The sequence below is a fragment of the Gorilla gorilla genome, chromosome 12, assembly GCF_029281585.2.
Source record: "Gorilla gorilla gorilla isolate KB3781 chromosome 12, NHGRI_mGorGor1-v2.1_pri, whole genome shotgun sequence".
Classification (NCBI taxonomy): Eukaryota; Metazoa; Chordata; class Mammalia; order Primates; family Hominidae; genus Gorilla; species Gorilla gorilla.
In genome coordinates this window covers 98,128,088-98,142,428 of record NC_073236.2, presented here as the reverse complement: position 1 = coordinate 98,142,428, position 14,341 = coordinate 98,128,088, and positions in this window count along the sequence as shown.

Here is a 14,341-nt window from a genome sequence, read left to right as displayed (position 1 = left end):
AGGCAAGGCTCTGAGAAGAGTCAGGGAGTGTGAGTGGAGCTGCCAAAAGGAGCTAAAGAAAGCATTCCTCAATGGCAAGGGAAGGACTTCTCAGCACCATCCAGGGTCCACTATGAATTTACAATACCAGTGAATAGTACTGATTTATTATTTCCTTCTAGTGGCATTTGGCCAGTTGAGTAAAGAAATCAAGAATTGGTATTTAAGGATTGACTGAGACTTAGTGGCTATTTTTAATTTTTGGTAGAAAAGGGAGTAATACAAAACAACCCTTAATGACAAAGGCTGATTTGCAGAATGACCCAAAATTTAGGCAGTGGTAAATGTGAGGTCTCCCTCTTTACATCAAGGAGGAATAGAGTGAAATGCACTTCCTCTGCAAGCAGGCAAATTCCAAAGAAGATCCAGAAGGACCATCTAAGCATACTTAGATCTTCTTCTAAAATTTAACAATCAGATAGGTCATTCCTCCTCTCCTGAAAGGGGCAAGTGCAGGAACAGGAGCCAGGAATTTTCTTCTACTGGAGGTCTGGCCATAGTGGGGAGGATTTGGGAGAATGTCTCTGCTGCCTTAAGAGAAGCAGGAAAAGAACAGAGGTAACAGAAATTTGTTTGCTAGTAAGAGAGTGATTGTCCAGGCTACGAAAGCAAGGGAATGTGGTCCAAAGAGTCTGACGGATGTAAAGAAAAGAATTGGTAAGGGTGATGATAGCTAAGAACAGATTTAATGGCCATGAAGTAGATTTCGTGAAAAAAAGAGAGCTTGACAGACAGATTGTTATCAGAGAGTAAAGGAGCTTAAAACTTCAGAAAGTAAGAGTTCCAGTGTGGTCACTGAAATAGGAGGATTAAGTGAATTAGGCAGCACATCATACTGTAGTTCAAGGCATCTGAGAGGCCAGGCTGCCTGTGTGGACACTCAGGTAACTACTGAGGTTTGCAAGATGAAGTGCGGGAAGAAAGATCATGAGTCAAATGCCACAGTCCCCAAATAATGTGAAGCAATAAGCTTTTTAAATGTGTTCCTTAGAGTAAGGTGCTGATGAGATACCTCAGACACCACAAATGAGCAAAGGGGAAGAGTGAGCAGGCCAGGCTCCAGATACACTCCACCTTTTCAATCAAAACAGCTTTGCTTGTAGCTGTTATAATTGGTGTCCCATTTCCGAATTGGATTTTTTAATACTTTAAAAGAGTATACTAGGCACATGCAAAAGTCTAAAAATAGAAATGGTATTTTGGTATAGCTAGTAGCTAGGGGACTTTCTTTGGACCAAAAGCTCTAGACATCTGATATAGTTTGGATGTTTATCCCCTCTAAATCTCATGATAAAATGTGATTCTCAGTGTTGGAGATGGGGCCTAGTTGGGGGTGACTGGATCATGGCAGAAGATCTCTCCTAAATGATTTAGCATCATCCCCTTGCTGATAAGTGAGTTCTTGCCCATTTAGTTCACATGAGATACCCCTTCTTTCTTGCTCCCACTCTCACTGTATGACATGCTGGCTCCCCTTCACCTTCTTACATGACTGTAAGCTTCCTAAGGCCTCACCAGAAGCTGAGCGGCAGATGGTGCCATGCCTGTACAGCCTGAAGAACCATAAGCCAAATTAAACCTCTTTTTTTTATAATTTTCTAGTCTCAGGTATTTCTTTATAGCAACACAAAAATAGACTAATACACCTGTCAAATAAATTGTAGATTCCTTGAAGGTCAGAACCTTGTCTTAAAACTCTAAATCTTGTGCCTCCTATCAAGATGCTCTACACAAAATAGGTAACCAGAAAAATATGAAAAATTTGACCCCTGGACCATTTGTTATTCATTTATTATCCCAAATGTTTCTACTAACAGACGGAAGTGGGGAAAAGTCTCATACTAAGAAGCAACATTTCTTCTAAGGTGTGAGTACAGCCCGGAGCCCTCAAGAACAGAGCAAGTCTCATTTATCATCCATGTGTCTGGCACCTGAGCATGGCAGAAAGGAAATGTGAGCTGGGAATAGCAGTTGGCAGGTCAGAGCTCAGCCCCTTCAATACAGGCTTAGGTATTAGATCCCTTGAATGTGGACAGAGAGAAATTAGATCAGAGTGGCTAAGGAATTTCTCATAGTCTCTTGGGATGGGTTCCAAGAAATTCACATTTTTAAAACACTCCAGGTGACTCTATGTGGCCCATTTAAAAAGCACTGTTGTCTCAGGTGTATATGAAGACAAGCCACAGACTAGGAGAAGATATTTGCAAAAGACATATTTGATAGAAGAAGGAAATATTCAGAATATACCAAAATTACCAAAATATAATGAAGATATACAGATTATACATAAGCCTAAGAAAAGATGCTCAACATCATATATAATTAAGAAATTACAAATTAAAACAACAAAGAAATGCCACTGCATACCTAGTAGGATGGCCAAAAGCTAAATCACTGACAATACTACATGCTGGTGAGGACATGGAGCAATAGGAACTCTTGTTCATGGCTGGTGAGAATGCAAAATGGTACAGCCACTTTGGAAGATAGTTTAGCAGTTTTTTATAAAACACACTCTTACCATCATAAATGCAGCAGTTATTCTCTTTGGTATTTACCCAAAGGAATCAAACACTTATGTCCACACAGAAATCTGCACATGGATGTGTACAGCAGCTTTATTCATAACTGACAAAACTTGGCAACAAGCAAGAAGTCTTTCAGTAGATGAATGGATAAACTGTGGTACATCAAGATAATGGAATATGATTTAGTGCTAAAAAAATTGTTGAGCACTGGAATATTATTCAGCAATGGAATATTATTCAGTGCTTGAGCTATCAAGTCATGACAAGATATGGAGGAACTTTAAATGCATACTACTAAGTGAAAAATGCCAATCTGAGAAGGCTACTATGTGAGTTCAACTATATGATACTCTGGAAAAGGCAAAACTTTGTAGACAGTAAGAAGATCAGTGATTGCCAGGGTATGGAGGGAAAGAGACTGAATAGATGGAGCACTACTTAAATTAACTGAAGTTTACATAGAGGCTTTTTAGGGCATTGAAACTATTCTATATGATATTACAATGGTGGATATATGTCAAAACCCACAAAATGTACAGCACCAAGAGTGAACCCTAATGTAAACTGTGAACTTTGGGTGAAAATGATCTGTCAATGTAGGTTTCTCAATTGTAACGAAGATACCACTCTGAGGCAGAATATTGATAGTGGGGAGGCTGTGTGTGTTGTGTGGATGCAGCTGGGGATACATGGAAACTGTGCTTTCTGTTCTACTTTTCTGTAAACCTAAAACTTCTTTTAAAAATAAATTCTTTTTTAAAAAAAGAAGCTTTGTTCTCTACCTCATTACTCAAAGTGTGCAATGGCATTGTAAACATAATCTGGAGTTTATTGGTACAGATTCATCAGCCCCAACTATTGAACCAGATTCTCTGGAATATGTGTTTGAACAAGCGTTCCACCCTCCAGGTGATTCTAAGCTAAAAAAAAATGAGAAGTGCTATCCTAGAACAGTACTTTACAAACCTTAATATGCAAGAATGACTGTTACCTTGTTAAAATGAAGATTCTTCTGATTAGTAGATCTTGGTTGAGGCCAGGTGATGCCCAGAGGCTGCTGGTCCAAAGATTATCCTCTGAGTAGCAAGGCTACAGCAAAGCAATGGAGTAAAGCCTTCTCTTCCTGCTCCATTCCCCTTTTTCCTTCCCTCTACCCTCAAGCACAGACACCCTACAATATGCCTCAAAAGTGGAGTACCATGTACTATGGGAGGAGGAAATGAAGCTGTCCACCCTGGATGCCAGCAATAAAAGGGTCCACTGTCTATAATAAATTTTAAAACAATCAGAAAACTGACTAAAATGGATTTCTACTTTTTATCACCACGTGTCATCAATTCTAAACAACATCAGGGGTAAAATATTCCTTTCCACTAGGAGTTTATGTCTCACCTACACTACTCAATCCTGCTCCTTGTTATATGTTCTTTCTACAATAGGGATACAGATCTGGAGAAATTGAGCCACACAAACTCAGAAAGCTTGACATCTCCTAATCTCAGTGAAGCCAGCTTTCTCCTTCTACCAGAATAGGTCTCTTAAACATTTACTTTGTCCACTTTCTCAATAACTTGCAAAAAATGTGTATTAAGAAAATTGTTAATGTTGTGTGTTTGGCTGATATGAATAAAAAAATCTCAGTTCTAACCAGAGATAATTCTCAACCTAGCTCCAAAACCAGCAATTATTTAAACTGTAGGGGAGCAGAGGAGAAGTAGGAAGATGCAAAAGCAGAGAACAAAATGAAACTTCCTAGAAAGGCTTTGGTTGAAGCATATTTGTACCACCCTTAAAGGGTCAAATGATAAACATCCCTTCCAAAAAAAGACTGTCCAGCATTTCTCAAAGTGTGACTCTTTACACCTGCATCACATGCGGATTCCTGAGTCCCATCCCCCTGAATCTGAATCAGTAAGCATGAGCCCACAGAAATCTAAATTACTAACAAGCATCTCAGAAAAGTCACATGCCCAAAATATTTGTAAAACACCGATTTTGATTAAAGCTGAGCTCCTGGAAATCCCATGTTACGACATAATATCTCTCTTTTCAACCACCTGGAATAACAAAGTTTGAGTCTTGGATGATGGAATAAAAAAGAAGTCCCAGCTGTCCTGCCAGGAACTCAACATACCAGTGTCCTTCCCCGGAAGTCCCAGCTGACGGAGAAGGGTTCAGATCATTCTGGGAGAAGCTTTTACTGAATTGCACCCAGGTGAGATACAATCAACTGTGGTGAGAAATCACACACACACACACTGAGAAATCACACACACATATACACATCCTAAGAATCTGTTCTCCATCTCCTATAATGAAGTCTTTAAAAATGTTTGAAGATATTCTCCCTTAGTAGAGCTCTCAGAAGACATTTCTTTCTTGTGTTGTAAATAGTGGTCCATCTTCTGAACAATTGGGTGGTTTTATCTTTGGAGTAATTGAATTGCTTAACCGGATTTCCTTCTATACATTGATCAGTAAAACGTTTAAGGTCCAATCTGTGGCTTATCCCTAACAAAAGCCTAGGATTTAAGGGTGTGCTTCTTTTGTGAGCTAGTTTCAGTCCTGACTCTTTTTATGATCCTGCTCTTTTCTTTTTCTTGACTTTTTCACCTGCTTCCAATTTGTGCTTTCTGTCATTTATGTGTTCTTGAAAACCACTTCATAATACTTTCTGGAACAAAGCATATTCTAGTGGATAGATGGATAGAAAGATAAGTCTTTAAGAACTTCATTTTCCTTGCCTATAAAATGAAAGATTCAGACTAGGTGATCACTAATGTATCTTCTAGGTCTAAAGCCGAAAATTCCATCATAAGTTCTGGTTCAGCAACGAAATCTCCTCTTAAACATATCATATTTCTGATGTGTTATTGGAACATTTTTCTAACCAAGAGCTTAGCCATAAAAGTGAAGAAATATATATTTCAAAAAGCATTTTATATACATATAATGTAATTGCTTTTCATTCCATCTCATTTTAGGATGGTGTTCTACGACTTTACGAAATCAATAGAAAAACAAAAAAATTACAGTGTCAGTAAAAGAAAAAAATCACCTGCATTTTCATCAACTTTGTCTATCCTTCAGTCTTCCATCCAGTTTTGTTTTGTTTAGTTTTTTAATGTTGTTTCTCTGTCTTTTCCTCTTGCCAATAGATAGGGACATGAGATTTTGATTTGGAGGCAATGGTTACAAAGCTTTCATTTTCAAAATTTAATAATATCAAACATTGTAAATGTATTTAATACCACTGAATTGTACACTTAAAATGGTAAAAATAAATAATTGTGTTTTGTATAACTGACAATTTTTAAAAGGAAAAAATTAATGACACCCATCACAAAAATGTACTACCTTTAAACTTGACCCTGAACATTAGTACTTTCATACTAACTATTCATATTTATCCTTGACTATATTCAGAAAACTGTAAAATGGTAGAGTTGATTTACAGATTCCAATGTCCTTTCAATACTACTACTATTTAAAGAAACATAAACAGTAGTTCACTGAACACAGCTATCACAGAATTATCAGGGAGCTATTGTTGTCTCCTAAAGAATTTAAAGTTTCCTTTCTTTATAACCCTTAACTACTTCAGAAAAGTTTTAGAATGTTTGTTTCCTAGGGTATACTTTCACCCAAAAATATTTTTGTGATACTTCCAGTAGAGCATCATTCCTGCATCAATATCATAGTAGGTGTTTTTCAGCCCTTCTGTCCAAACACAAGATCCAATCACTTTCCCTAATAACAGGTCTCCTTTGTTTTACCTTTAAAAAAACAAAGTTGTATGTATGTGGAGACACAGATGTAGGTAGAGATAGAGATAGCATAGACATAGACACAGAGATAACTGTTACTGCCAAAATGAAAAGCCAATTTGGTAGGGACAAGAAACATTGAAAAGAAAACTTGAAGAGGGGAGAGGAAGTACGAGAGAATTTAACCTCAATTTTATCAAGACCTGTGTTTTTGTCAAGTGTTTGAAATAGATTGTCTTGTTGAATTCTCACCCTGCAACCCCCAAGAAAACCCTCAGGTTTGAGACAAACCAGGGTGGGGCCAAGATGGCCAACTAGAAGCAGCAGTGATCCAAGGCCCCCATCAAAAAGATCCAAAGCAGCGTGAGAATCCTACACGGGCAACCGAGGTATCCAGGCTCTGTCATTAGGGCTGGCTAGGTGGCTGACATGACCCATAGAGAGTAAGGAAGAGCAGTGTGGTGTGGAGGCCCACTTGAGAGCCACATGGTGACGAGGAACCCCCCCCCCCCCCCCCAGCCAACAGAGGCGGTGAGTGAGCGTGCTACCTAGCTTGGGAAACCATGCTTTTTCCACAGAACTAGGCAACCCACAGATCAGAAGATCCCACTCATGAGCCCGTGGCACCAGGGCCTTGGGTCTGAACCATGGAGCGATGCAGATTCTCAACAGCCACTTGGCTAGAATCAGCCTAAGCCAGCTGAGTTCCCGGGGGAGGGACACCCATCACCACTGCTGCGGCTGCCTGCTGTCTAAGCCATCAGAGCTCCTTTGGGGAGGGGCGGCAGCTAACACTATAGCTGCAGGGCCTCCCTGCAGGATCTCCAACTCCAGCCAAGGGCTCAGGGACAGAACTCTGATCTCCCTGAGCCTGAGCCCATAGTGGGAGGGATGGCCATGGTCTCTGCAGACCAGCAGACTGTCTTTCCTCCTGCTAGCTCTGAGGGATCCAGGCAGCCCAGATGAGTGGGTTTCCCCCAGTGCAGCACACCCCCTCCAGCAAGGGATGGCCAAAGCGCCTTGTTAAATGGGTCCAGCTTCCCATGCCACCCAACTGGGTAAGACCCCCAAACAAGCGTTCTCACTGGCATCAGGTGGGTGCCCTTTGAGGCCAGAGATCCCGGAGGAAGGAGCAGGCACCCATCTTTGCTGTTCTCCATCCTCCTCAAGTGACATCTCCAGGTGCAGAAAAAAACCAGATGAATAGGGCCTGAAGTGAACCCCCAGCAAACTGCAGCAGCCCTACAGAACTGACTATTGAAAGAAAAACAAACAAATAGAAAGCAACAACAGCATCAACAAAAAAAGTCCCCAAAAAAACTTCATCCAAGGGTCAGCAGCCTCAAAGATCGAAACCAGACAAACTCATGAAGTGAGAAAGAATCTATGAAAAAATGCTGAAAACCCAAAAGGCCAGAGTGCCTCTTCTTCTCCAAATGATCACAACACCTCTCTAGCAAGGGTGCAAAACCGGACAGAGGGTGAGATGGATGAATTGACAGAAGTAGGCTTCAGAAGATGCGTAATAACAAACTTCGCTGAGGTAAAGGAGCATGTTCTAACACAATTCAAAGAAGCTAAGAACCTTGATAAAAGGTTTAGAGGAGCTGCTGACTAGAATAACCAGTTTAGAGAGGAACATAAATGACCTGATGGAGCTGAAAAACACAACACAAGAACTTCGTGAAGCATACACAAGTATAAATAGCTGAATCAATCAATTGCAAGAAATAATATCAGAGATGGAAGATTATCTTGCTGAAGTAAGGCAGGCAGACAAGATTCGAGAAAAAATAATGAAAAGGAACAAATAAAACTTCCAAAAAATATGGGACTATGTAAAAAGACCGAACCTATGACTGAATGGAGTACCTGAAAGAGACTGGGAGAATGGAACCAAGCTGGAAAACACTTCACTGTATTATCCAGGAGAACTTCCCCAACCTAGCAAGACAAGCCAACATGCAAATTCAGGAAATACAGAGAACACCAATAAGATGCTCCACAAGAAGGCCAGGCATGATGGCTCACGCCTTTAATACCAGCACTTTCAGAGGCTGAGGCAGGAGGATCATCTGAGGTCAGGAGTTCAAGACTAGCCTGGCCAACATGATGAAACCCTGTCTCTACTAAAAATACAAAAATTAGCCAGGTATGGTGATGCAAGCCTGTAATCCCAGCTACTCAGGAGGCTGAGGCAGGAGAATTGCTTTAACCCGGGAGGCAGAGGTTGCAGTGAGCCAAGGTCATGCCACTGCATTCCAGCTGGGCAACAGAGTGAGACTCCATCTCCAAAAAGAAAAAAAAAAAAGACACTCCACAAGAAGATCAACCCCAAGACACATAATCACCACATTCTCGAAGTTCAAAATGAAGGAAAAAATGTTAAGGGCAGCCAGAGAGAAAGCCCAGGCCACCTACAAACGGAAGCCCATCAGACTAAAGGCGGATCTCTCTGCAGAAACACCATAAGCCAGAAGATAGTGGGGGCCAATATTCAACGTTCTTAAAGAAAAGAATTTTCAACCCAGGTTTTCATATCTGGCCAAACTAAGCTTCATAAGCGAAGGAGAAATAAAATCCTTTTCAGACAAGCAAATGCTAAGGAAATTCATCACCATCAGACCTGCCTTGCAAGAGCTTCTGAAGGAAGCATTAAATATGGAAAGGAGAAACCAGTACCAGCCACTGAAAAACACATGAAAATATAAAGACCAATGACACGATGAAGACATGAAATCAACTAGTATGCAAAATAACCATCTACCATCATAATGACAGGATCAAATTCACACATAATAATGTAAAGCTAAATACCCCAAAGACACAGACTGGCAAATTAGATAAAGAGTCAAGACCCATTGTTGTGCTGTATTCAAGAGACCCATCTCACATGCAAAGACACACATAGGCTCAAAATAAAGGGATGGAGGAATATTTATCAAGCAAATGGAAAGCAAAAAAAAAAAAGCAGGGGTTGCAATCCTAGTCTCTGATAAGACAGACTTTAAACCAACAAAGATCAAAAAAGACAAAGAAGGACATTACGTCATGGTAAAGGTAATGATTCAACAAGAAGAGCTAACTGTCCTAAATATACAGGTACCCAATATGGGAGCACCCAGATTCATAAAACAAGTTCTTAGAGACCCATAAGGAGAGAGACTCCCACACAGTAATAGTGGGCAACTTTAACACCCCACTGTCAATATTAAATGGATCAACAAGACAGAAAATTAACAAGGATATTCAGGACTTGAATTCAGCTCTGGATCAAGTGGACCTAATAGATATCTACAGAACTCTCCATCCAACAGAATAGCATATACATTCTTCTCAGTGCCACATGGTACTTACTCTAAAATTGACCACATAATTGGAAGTAAAACACTGTATAGCAAATGCAAAAGAACTGAAATCGTAACAGCCTGTCAGACCACAGTACAATCAAATTAGACCTCAGGATTAAGAAATTTACTCAAAACCACACAACTACATGGACAGTGAACAACCTGCTCCTGAATGACTCCTTAGTAAATAATGAAATTAAGGCAGAAATCAAGAAATTCTTTGAAACCAATGAGAACAAAGAGACAATATACCAGAATCTCTGGGACGCAGCTAAAGAAAGACTTACTCCTCTCTCCCTCACACCTTCTTCCTACTTACTGGAACTTTAATATCATCCTCCTGGCTCTAAATTTTTGGTTCCATGACTTTACTTCAGGCCAGATATTTGACCTCTCCTGATATAGCATTTGGACCTACTCTGTAACATAATTAGAGAGAAATCAGCACAACTCAGACTCATTACCTGCTTTCTGATCACACCCAAATGGTGAACACTCTCTTGAGTCCACCTGCCATGCTGGTGTCTGAAGCAGGCTTCTTTCTTCATGTGTGAATGCTAACAGAAAGTATCACCCTGGCCCACACAACAGCCACCCTAATGGCAAAGAAGAACCAGCCCTTCTCTGTACCTGAAAAAAAAAAAAAAAAAAAAAAAAAACCTTGCCTACTGGAATATTTTGGGAAACAATAGAATGAGGAGTAGCAGTCACTGGTCTCCCAGTCCATATCACAGTAAATTCAAGGATAATGAGAAGCTTTGCAGACTTCACTGTGATCCATCCCCAAATGGCCCTGTGCAAGTGTACAGAGTAGATGGAGGTTCCTTCTAGGGGACCAGCTACACGAGAAACTCTTTATGCACATTACCCATTTCTCCCCTTGGCCTTCTACCTCTCATGGCTGGAACCCCATGCATCACCATTAATCAATGGCCCCCACCCCTCACTTTATCCTGGGGCCTGCTCATTAGCCCAGTTTTGAAATATAAAGAATGTGAGCACTTTTAAGAACTTTCAACCCATACTTTGAATAAATTTAACTTTCTGTCAAAAGTTACTTTATCAACTATCGCAGTTAGTGATATCATTTCATATAACTCACAGTTATTAACAAATCCTTATATTAAAGCAAACATCCAAAACAGAGAAAATATAAAGAAACAACCATTGTGGGAGTCAGTGTGGCAATTCCTCAGGGATCTAGAACTAGAAATACCATTTGACCCAGCCATCCCATTACTGGGCATATACCCAAAGGATTATAAATCATGCTGCTATAAAGACACATGCACACGTATGTTTATAGCGGCACTATTCACAATAGCAAAGACTTGGAACCAACCTAAATGTCCAACTACGATAGACGGGATTAAGAAAATGTGGCACATATACACCACGGAATACTATGCAGCCATAAAAAATGATGAGTTCATGTCCTTTGTAGGGACATGGATGAAACTGGAAACCATCATTCTCAGCAAACTATCGCAAGGACAAAAAACCAAACAATGCATGTTCTTACTCATAGGTGGGAATTGAACAATGAGAACACATGGACACAGGAAGGGGAACATCACACACCAGGGACTGTTGCGGGGTGGGGGGAGGGGGGAGGGATAGCATCAGGAGATATACCTAATGCTAAATGGCGAGTTAATGGGTGCAGCACACCAGCATGGCACATGTATACATATGTAACAAATCTGCACATTGTGCACATGTACCCTAAAACTTAAAGTATAATAATAATAAATTTAAAAAAAGAAATAATAGATGGATTTTAAATATATTGAACAGAACAACCTCTTTTACAGTCCTTTTGCAGTCTTTCATTGAAATAATCTTTAATTGATACAGTTTAATTCTCTACTATAATGGCAACTAAAAGTTGTTACAAATAGGAAAGATGGAGCAAGTCACATTGTTACAAATACTTGTTGTTGTCCCTTCTAAAGATTTGTGAAATACAAGGCTGAATACAGTAATTCAATGCCTTTTAAACTATCACCTGTATATAATGTTCCTTTTAAAATTACAACCTCTCTTAAGTTTAATGAGTCATATATCCATTACTGTAAAACTCATGACTCCAATTCCAGGTTAAAGAGTACCACGTAGTCGATTTACATTTATTTATGTCCCATTAAATTGCTTTTGCTGTGTTCTGTCAGATTTTTTTAAGTGTGTCTTTTACTTAATATATAATTTTATATAGTTAGAAAGAAGAGCCAATTTTTATACTAAAAGTTTAAGTTCTATTTTAGAATATGCAGAATTTGCCTTACTCATCTTTATAAGGTTGATGCCTAGTATTGTGCCTGGGACATGGATGGGATCTAATAAATGCTGGTTTGAATTTTTAAAAAATGGCTTTTAACACAATCAATTCCTTCCTGTTGCTACAGTAAAGCTTTATTTTTATCATGATGCTCTTTTCTAGTCCTGTAAAAATGTTACTGTAAGTATACATTTTACTAAATGTATTTCTAAATTTTACTATAAGTATACATATATAGGAAAAAACATAGTATATTTAGGATTTGGTACTATCTGTGGTTTCAGGCATCCACTGGGGACTTAGAATGTATACCTTGGGGACAAGGCAGGAGTATTGTAGAATGGCTTTGTTTGTAGTAAAAATCATTCTCAAAAGTTAATCTTCTGTAACTAGAGCAATAATATTTGAATAATAACCATAGTCCCATTAAGATAATTCCTAATTTTTTATACCAATTAATGATATTTGCAATACAAAAATGATGGGTTTTATGAGCAGAGCCCTGATCCACTAACAATACTTAGTGTATCAATGAAGAAATTACATATTCATGGAAGTATAAACCAGCTGATGATCATTTCATCCATTCCATGGGTTTCTACATAACTAATGCAAAACAAATTATAGTTGGTGTTGTTTTTTAAAGTCACCAGTGGAGATTCCACTTTCTTGAATAATAATTAGTTCTAGCGACTAATTTCTGAAAATTCTTAAAGTAAAATAATAAAACCGTTTGTTTCATGCTTGTTTGCTTGCTTCTCCTTGTTTGCTTCTTTGTATTTTTAAGATCCCATATTTTTTTCAATTCTACAATTCCATGGATTATTAAGGAAACATCAATTTAATTATAGCTCTTTAGGTGAAAGAAGGGGAAAAAAACCTGCCAAAGTAAATGTATATATCAATTTGATAATACATTACAATATTATAAATGTTAAAATTTTTTTAAATGATATTTTGGAAACAAGTAAATGGACTATAATGGTAGTGACTTGTTATTACAACTTGTCTTTGTTCTATTTTCCAGCCAATCAAATAAACTTAGGATAGGACGTGTACTTTGATGAAGCATGGTGGGTTTTTGTATCCATGATTTCTGTCTAGGGGAAGTCTGCACAACATCAGATCAGGACCCACGTCTTCCTATGGTATTTTGTTTGGGGTCCACTGTACTGCAGATTCCTAACAAATAGGAAGTAGCAAATATCTCACGTCATAAGGTAAAGGGTAATACTTTCTACCAAACATGAGTCCCAAGGGTAGCTTAAAAGAAAAAACTTTGGAATGTGTACATTGAAATTTATATAATGAACACGTTTTCATCTGAGTAATTATGAGATGTATAACTTAAGTTTTAAATTGTTCTAATTTTTTCTCTCCTGTATCCTAGTCTGAATGAAGCTATTTTGAAAACCTAAAAGGTTCAAGCAATTATCAGGTTTACAAAGGCAGGTAAAAACAGCCTGTAATGATAATAAGAAAAAAAATAGAGGGAAGGAAATAAAAGAAAGAAACAAAGGTAAAAGACATGCAAAAAAGTTCTTGAGAACTCTAGAATACCGTAATCCAAATCATCAATTGTTACTTGTCTAGTGCAAAAATGCCTGTCCTGCATTTATTTCTGAAATTTTAAATGCCCCGAAGTTAACATCTTAACTAGACCCACAAAACAAAACACAAAAATTATTATCACTGAGTTTTCTAAACAAGATGCTTGATTATGCCCAGATGATTTTTAATTCAACATTTAATTCTTCCCTGTCATTTAGCAAGCTTCTGAGTTATTTCTCCCTAGTAAGAGTTTTCATATATCCAGAAAATGCAAGTTAATTTTTTCATCTAAGGAAATCAAAGAGGAAGATAAATATGATCCTACAAACAAAGTAATGTATTCCAAATTCCCATCAAAACAATATAAGGCTGCCACTACTGTTATCTGTGAATATGAATAAGCAAAAATTGATGACACAACAATTGGAAATAAACAGATATTGTTTAACTCCCATCATATATTCATTTAATGCCAGTCCACAGTTATGTTTCAAAATAATCAATTACAGTATTTTCCCCTTATTTGTGGCTTTGCTTTTTCTTTTATCAGGTGTCAGTTACCTGTAGTAAAATAAAAGATATTTTGATAGAGAAAGAGAGAGACCACATTCACATAACTTTTATTACAGTTATTGTTATAGCTGGTATATTTGATGATTAGATTTTGTTGTTAATCTCTTACTATGCGTAATTTATAAGTTAAATTTTACTGTAAGTATACATATATAGGAAAAAACATAGTATATTTAGGATTTGGTACTATCTGTGGTTTCAGGCATCCACTGGGGCCTTAGAATGTATACCTTGGGGACAAGGCAGGAATATTGT